The following is a 6,896-nucleotide window of genomic DNA, read 5'->3' as shown; positions in this document are numbered from 1 at the left end:
AGCATAAGCAGTTCCATCCCTCAGGCTCACGAGGACGAACTGCTCTGATACCATAATGTAACACCCTAATATTCAAATCCTTATGCTCGAGTCATAAGTCAATGATATTACGGTGGTACGACTCTCAGGTGGATTTTTAATAAATAAATATAGGTAATTTCGAAAGGAGTATTAATCGAGAAGCCTGAAAAGAGTAGAAATAAAATCGCGAAGATGTATCTCTCACGTTTCGACAACAAAAGATAAACCGTGAAGCCGAAAACGATATACGGACAAGGCGTAAAGGAGATTAAGAGATAGATAACAGATAGATATATATAACATAAGTAAATAGCTACTAGTCGCGACCCACGAAGTTTAGGTCAGCTAGAGTACATTATGAAATTAGTTGACAACAGTATATCCTAATCTCTCCCGAAGGAAACATGAGAGCCTCTATAGGCAAATTCAAAGAGTTCAATACATAATATAAACTTTCCAAAACAAAGGTGGAGAGATTCTAATCAAAACACAAAGTAGAGGAAATAAAGATCTTCGCCGTCTCTCAGACGACCCACAACTCACTTCTGAGCACCTGGACCTGTATCTCTTGTAGCCAAACCAATTGAGCCTCTTCTTTGGAATTCTTCACCAACCTTAGCTCCAAGCCTTACCAAAGCTCCTCAAGCAATACCAATCTCCCAATTGTGCACCAACATCACCAAATACACTAACATAACCAATGTCACATACATACATCAACCTAGGGCTCATAAAAATGACAAATCACAAGGGTTTGAGCACTTCTTACCTCAGCCCATATGAAGTAGGGATAGAACCCACTTAGAATACATATTGGAGTATCCCACCAAACTTAGATAGAATTTTAGAGGATGAGAAGAGCAACGCGTGGCCACAAACGGCTCGTCAATCGGAGCTCCGTAGCTCAAGTTATGGTGGTTTGAAGATCAAAGAGAGTTAGGTTTTCTCTCTTCTCTTCTCTCTTCTCAAATCAGCGCCCCAACCCTTCTTTTTAGGGTAAAATGAACTGAAATGCTCACAACTAATGTTTATATATGTTGGGTCTTGGGCCCACTTAGGCCTGGTTCACTTATTTTTGCCCATTGGCCCAATTTTGGGCCAAAACCTTTAAGATTAGCGCTCTAAATCGCACTTTAAATATTTCTACCTTCCCTAATTATAATTCCTCATTTCTTAATCTTATTTACCCATAATCAATTTCCTCAGTTGTAGTACCAGACAGATCTTAGCCGGTACTGCCGGTAAAAATTCCACTGCGCACTTTTACGCAGAAAACTATATTTTCCGACTCGGAAAAATTCACTGAATCCAAATATCATATTTAAATTATCAAATTCCAATTGCCAAATCTTCCAACCATATTCGCTCCTATTTAACTTATTATTTACTAAATTTCGGTTAGACCGGGTATTACATTCTACCCCCCTAACAGAAATTTTCGCCCTCGAAAATTCCATCCATCACTATCCTCTCCCTCTGCCAAGCCAATTACCACTAATCACAGCTCAACTCCAAGCATAACCTCCAAACTTACTTTCTTATTCTCAAACCTTCAAATTTCTACATGACTTGCTGTTATAAAGTCTCTGACTCATCAATCAAAAACCCCTTTCATTTCTAGAAAGCAAATGAGTTTGAAATAACAATTTAACAAAAATCATGAGAATCCGCTTTCCTTTAATAATCTATAAAAGCATTCGAGATACATCTCTTTCGTTAAAGTTACTCATATAAAAAATTATCCTCAAAACCATAACCAGCACTCTTTCAAATTTTTTGGAGAAAAATTTTCAACAGTACCTCCCCAAGAATTGGAGTTTACCACCCGTCACGGGCTCCCTCAAACCAATCTCAGTACTGCATCTATATTTCAATTTAGTGGCTTTTACATTCGTCTTTCAAAACTAATCATTATAAATCTCAATCTAATTCCAAGGTCACTATGACCAAACATCATGGTACTCATCTCTCAAACACGACAACTCGCACTCTCTCATCATCTAAATCCAATTATGCATCAATGATAATTTCCTCATCCGTTTCAGAACCATCAAGACTCACAGCCGCAATTAATTCCAATTACCTAGAATCATTATCTGCATAGCTCACTAAACTTTTAAGTACTCAAAGCATAAAGCATTTCCAATCATGCTCTACTTTTCCTTATTATTACCATACTATGCTAACACTTTAGCAAGCTTCTGCTATGCCACCTTGATTTCTCGTCAAGTATTAGTTCCATCACTTATTTCCTCAAGTACTAAACCACCACTTAACTTGACCGACAATTCGAATTAACGTTTCCAAATCCATCATTTAGGACCATCCCTTATCTATTTAAATCAAAGGAACTAAAAGTCACGAGTTCAATCCATTTCACCAAAAATCCAGAAATCAACCAACTACATAACAAACACAACACATCATTCTCAACAGAAATTCATTTACATCACAGGCATTTATCCATTTGTATTAAGGCAATTACCTCAATCTTACTGTCGCAATCGGCCCGCATCCTGACTCTCTCCTTGTTGTCAATTTCTTGATACATGCCCTGGTAACCCGCACTTGTAACATACACCTAACCCCAATCGGCACGGCCTATTTGGGTGATGACTTCCACATCTCTGACAGCTTGAAACATCAGAAGCAGCCGCTGCCCGTTTTCCCTTACCATTCCTTTGGGACTCCTTACTCGTCGCAAAGTTATTCTGTCCTTGGGGAAAGTGTTGTACGTATCCTCTCTCCTTAAACTCTCGACCCCTTGGTGCGAATCCTTGGTTGTGCTCTCAATGACTTCCCTTCTCTGCAACCCTCCTTTTCACACACTCTTCAGCAATTCTGCTCTTATTCACTAACTCTGAAAAAGTTCAGATCTCCATTGGTCCCACTGAACTTAAGATGTCGCTCCGGAGCCCTCCTTCATACTTAATGCATTTCCATTCCTCGAAGTCTCCCGGAGCTCCTTGACACATGCGGAAAAACCTGAATAGCTCCTCAAATTTGTCTGTATACTCAGATATGGACATAGCACCTTGCTTTAGCTGCAGTAACTCCAATTCCTTGGCTGTCCTGGCGGAATTCGGAAAGTACTTCTTATAGAATTCCACCTGGAAGGCATCCCAAGTGATATGATCATTCCCCTGTTGCAGGAGACGTCGAGCCCCTTGCCACCAATGCGATGCTTCCCCCGTGAGTAGATAGGTAGCGAATTCAACACGCTGCTCTTCAGGCACCAACTGCGCTTGCAGTGCTCGCTCCATGGCCTGAAACCAAGTATCAGCTTCAGTCGGATTGGTGGTTCCCTTGAACTTAGGTGGATTAACCTTTAAGAAGATTGCCAGTGTCATCGGGCCCTGAGCTTCCCTTCCGCCATTGCCATTATTGTTCATCTGTTGCCCAAGAGCCTCCGTAGTGGCCTGCATAGCAGCAGCCATATTCTCCAACGCCGCCATAAGGTTTACCGGGTTATTCGGGTTGATTTCCGGTTCCTGTGTATTAGTACGATCTCTTTCACGTCCCCGACCGGGTCCATGAGGTGCCAACTGGTTCCTATACACACCAAACAATCGATATCAAGTTGATCAGTCTCAATATCGGAAGTATAGTGCTTCAAAGTACCAAAGGTACACTCATGGACTTCATGCTAGATGTATCGATTAGATACCCTAACTAGCACAGGCACAGACTCAGAGTATGCATTGAAGCATAAGCAGTTCCATCCCTCAGGCTCACGAGGACGAACTGCTCTGATACCATAATGTAACACCCTAATATTCAAATCCTTATGCTCGAGTCATAAGTCAATGATATTACGGTGGTACGACTCTCAGGTGGATTTTTAATAAATAAATATAGGTAATTTCGAAAGGAGTATTAATCGAGAAGCCTGAAAAGAGTAGAAATAAAATCGTGAAGACGTATCTCTCACGTTTCGACAACAAAAGATAAACCGTGAAGCCGAAAACGATATACGGACAAGGCGTAAAGGAGATTAAGAGATAGATAACAGATAGATATATATAACATAAGTAAATAGCTACTAGTCGCGACCCACGAAGTTTAGGTCAGCTAGAGTACATTATGAAATTAGTTGACAACAGTATATCCTAATCTCTCCCGAAGGAAACATGAGAGCCTCTATAGGCAAATTCAAAGAGTTCAATACATAATATAAACTTTCCAAAACAAAGGTGGAGAGATTCTAATCAAAACACAAAGTAGAGGAAATAAAGATCTTCGCCGTCTCTCAGACGACCCACAACTCACTTCTGAGCACCTGGACCTGTATCTCTTGTAGCCAAACCAATTGAGCCTCTTCTTTGGAATTCTTCACCAACCTTAGCTCCAAGCCTTACCAAAGCTCCTCAAGCAATACCAATCTCCCAATTGTGCACCAACATCACCAAATACACTAACATAACCAATGTCACATACATACATCAACCTAGGGCTCATAAAAATGACAAATCACAAGGGTTTGAGCACTTCTTACCTCAGCCCATATGAAGTAGGGATAGAACCCACTTAGAATACATATTGTAGTATCCCACCAAACTTAGATAGAATTGTAGAGGATGAGAAGAGCAACGCGTGGCCACAAACGGCTCGTCAATCGGAGCTCCGTAGCTCAAGTTATGGTGGTTTGAAGATCAAAGAGAGTTAGGTTTTCTCTCTTCTCTTCTCTCTTCTCAAATCAGCGCCCCAACCCTTCTTTTTAGGGTAAAATGAACTGAAATGCTCACAACTAATGTTTATATATGTTGGGTCTTGGGCCCACTTAGGCCCGGTTCACTTATTTTTGCCCATTGGCCCAATTTTGGGCCAAAACCTTTAAGATTAGCGCTCTAAATCGCACTTTAAATATTTCTACCTTCCCTAATTATAATTCCTCATTTCTTAATCTTATTTACCCATAATCAATTTTCTCAGTTGTAGTACCAGACAGATCTCAGCCAGTACTGCCGGTAAAAATTCCACTGCGCACTTTTACGCAGAAAACTATATTTTCCGACTCGGAAAAATTCACTGAATCCAAATATCATATTTAAATTATCAAATTCCAATTGCCAAATCGTCCAACCATATTCGCTCCTATTTAACTTATTATTTACTAAATTTCGGTTAGACCGGGTATTACACTCTGGGCGTTTGGACACTGGGCTCTGCTCCTTGGGCGCTGGACACTTGGAAGGGAGCAGGAGGCTGGCGTTGGACGCCAGTTTTGGGCCTTCTAATCTGAAGCAAAGTATGAACTATTATACATTTCTGGAAAGCTCTAAAAGTCAGCTTTCCATAGCCGTTGAAAATGCTGCATTTGGACTTCTATAGCTATAGAAAAAGTCTTCCGAGTGCAAGGAGGTCAGATCTGGACAGTGTAACACCCTAATGTTCAAATCCTTATGCTCGAGTCATAAGTCAATGATAATAAGGTGGTACGACTCTCAAGGTGGATATTTTTTTATTACATAAATATAAGTATAATTGAAAGGAAATATTAAACGAGAAGCCTGAAAAGAGTAAAAATAAAATCGCGAAGTTGTATCACTCACGTAACGACAACTAAAAGATAAAGCGTGAAGTCGAAAGCGTTACAAGGATGAAGTCATAAAGGAGAGTAAGAGAAAGAGAGTGTGCAGATCTAGACAGTGTAACACCCTAATATTCAAATCCTTATGCTCGAGTCATAAGTCAATGATAATAAGGTGGTACGACTCTCAAGATGGATATTTTTTATTACATAAATATAAGTATAATTGAAAGGAAATATTAAACGAGAAGCCTGAAAAGAGTAAAAATAAAATCGCGAAGTCGTATCACTCACGTAACGACAACTAAAAGATAAAGCGTGAAGTCGAAAGCGTTACAAGGATGAAGTCATAAAGGAGAGTAAGAGAAAGAGAGTGTATATATATAACATAAGTAAATAGCCACTAATCTCTCCCAAAAGTATAATAGTAGTTGACAACAGTACCTCCTAATCTCTCCCAAAAGAAACATAAGAGCCTTTATAGGCAAGTTCAAAAGAGTTCAATACATAATATAAGCTTTTCAAAATAAAGATGGAGAGACCCTAAGCAAAATATAAAGTAGAGAATATAAATATCTTCGCCATCTTTCAGATGAACCACAGCTCACTTCTGAACACTGACGACGGCCAATTTGCATAGGTTAGGAATTTGATTATCAAAATGGAATTGGCGTTGTAAGTATAGTCCTAACCCAACAAATTGGCCATCAATCAAATGTTATCACAATACAAAACAAATTATAACCGAGAGTATTTAACTCTTGAGTTGTCTTCCCTAGGAGTTGCAATGAAGTGTCATGTCATTGGCTATGAGGGAGCCTGGAAATTGGGAAAGCAAGAGAGCAAGAAATGTAAATAACAAGAAATTAATTGATCATGCAAGGAATTAAAGGAAAGCAATAAAAGGCTATGAAAATGAAAATTAAGTACTAAAAAGAGCTCTTGGTGAGAATTAGGGAATTAGGGATTCCTATCCTAGTTATGGACCACAAACATGGCAATTGTGTGGAATTAATCCCAATTAGTCAATCCTACTTAAGAATTAGTCAAAAGGGCATAATTGACTCTAATCCCTAAGTCCTAAGTCAACACTAGTGGGTCACTTAGAGTCAAGGAAAACCAAACCAATTAACAATCTTCACACAATGTGGAATGGACATCCACAACTCAATTCCACCCAAATACCCAATTTCCCAACCAAGAGTGTGAAAGGCTAACCATGCAAGAAATTAAACATCAAAGCAATAAAAGTCAAAAGCAACAAAATGCAAGGAAAGGAAACTTCAAATGCAAGAAAATCTCTTGGCAAGTAATTGAGAGCTAAGATTACCTATCATAGCCATTA

The sequence above is a fragment of the Arachis hypogaea genome, chromosome 16 (assembly GCF_003086295.3).
Source record: "Arachis hypogaea cultivar Tifrunner chromosome 16, arahy.Tifrunner.gnm2.J5K5, whole genome shotgun sequence".
Taxonomy (NCBI): domain Eukaryota; kingdom Viridiplantae; phylum Streptophyta; class Magnoliopsida; order Fabales; family Fabaceae; genus Arachis; species Arachis hypogaea.
This window is presented reverse-complemented; position numbering follows the sequence as displayed.